Here is a 1,742-nt window from a genome sequence, read left to right as displayed (position 1 = left end):
CTTCCTTCTCTTTTCTCCTCCTATATTCTTTATTTACTTATTTTATACTGTTAATTTTAATTTTTATTATTGTATCTCAGTGTATTTTTTGTATTTTTGTATTTAGTGGTAATTTATTATGTTCTATTGTATTTCAATGTATCTTATTGTGTTGTAAGCTGCCCCGAGGCTTCGGCAAGGGGCGGCATAGAAATGTTATAATAATAATAATAATTATTATTATTATTATTATTATTCTTTCGGGCCCATGTCTCTCTACCTTCTTTGCCCACTGCCAGAAAGTGGCTGTCAAGAACCTTCCTGAGATGAAACCCAGTCCTTGGGCTGAATGAAGTTTCCCTGACCTGGACCAGTGGGGATGCTGGCCAAGTACTCCTGGAACAGCCATGGAGGAAAAAAAACTTCAGGGGCTTAAAAGAGCCAGCTTCCAAGGCAAAGGGAGCTTTTTCAGGTCAGACTCTTCTGCTTGGATTGTAATATGAGCGGGAGCCAGACTGTTGGCTTTCCTCCCTCACGTGGGCTCTGGACAGCCTGAGCTAACCCTCTGCTTGTCAGTGATTGGCAGCCAAAGTAAACATTACCGATTTAGCATTCACGTAGGGCAGTGCTTTGCAACTCCTGGTCCACAGACCAGTGCCGGTCCGCAGGAGTTTTCCTGCTGGTCCACGAAAAAGCCCAGAAGAGGAGCTGCGGAGGGTTGGCGTATAAGAGCAACAACTTGAGTTCAGCCAGGGGAACTGATCCCCACCAGCTTTTTCCCTCCTTCCACTATGATCTGCTCAGTTCCCCTGCCAACGGCAGCAGCCCTGAGCGAGCAGGAAGAGCGGGCTGAACACTCACCATGAAACACTCGGAGCTCCGAGATTACCATCACCACCCCGTCAGTGTGCCATGCAAGCAGCCCCAAAGCTGCCTGGTTCTGGCTTGCACCACCTGGCAAGGCAAGCGGTGCGGCCATCTTCCAGGCATCGCTGATCGTAGCTCCTTGTCAGGCGGCGCAAGACCAGAGCCAGGCAGCTTGGGGCCTCTTGCACCCGTGTTCTCTGGAGCTTCCTCGTAAACATTACTGAAATCCCATGGATGTTATTTCCCCCCCCTGCAATGGACCTCTCCTAAACATACTGTGTTTCCCTGAAAATAAGACCGGGTCTTACATTAATTTTTGCTCCAAAAGATGCATTAGGGCTTATTTTCAGGTGATGCCTTATTTTCATGTACAACAATCTACATTTATTCATGTACAAAAATCTACATTTATTCAAATATGGTCATGTCATCTTCTGGAACATCGTCATAACTCTCCAAACCCTGAATTGTGTTGCAATGGACATACTAAAAGTGTCCGTCTGACTGACAATCTTAACTGGAGCTTATTTTTGGGGTAGGGCTTATATTATGAGCATCCTGAAAAATCATGCTAGGGCTTATTTTCCAGTTAGGTCTTCTTTTCAAGGAAACAGGGTACTTGTTTAGTTACTAGGTTTCAGTCTCCCAGGAAATGAGAACTCCTTAGGAAGAAATTTGCAAACAGAAACAGATTTTGTCTGTGCTAAACCCTCAAAATTTTATCCTTCCACAGAGACTGCTGAAGCTGAAAACCCAACTATTAGTTGCAGTAACTTGCTTCCAAGTTTCTTTTGGTTCATTCAGGATCAAATATTTTACACTGAGTATATTTTTCAGTTACAGTGGTACCTTGGCTCATGATCTTAATCTGTTCCAGGACTCTGATTGTGAGCCAA

The sequence above is a fragment of the Varanus komodoensis genome, unplaced genomic scaffold (genome assembly GCF_004798865.1).
Source record: "Varanus komodoensis strain SLA01 unplaced genomic scaffold, ASM479886v1 scaffold11, whole genome shotgun sequence".
Classification (NCBI taxonomy): domain Eukaryota; kingdom Metazoa; phylum Chordata; class Lepidosauria; order Squamata; family Varanidae; genus Varanus; species Varanus komodoensis.
Note: the sequence above shows the minus strand (reverse complement) of the source record.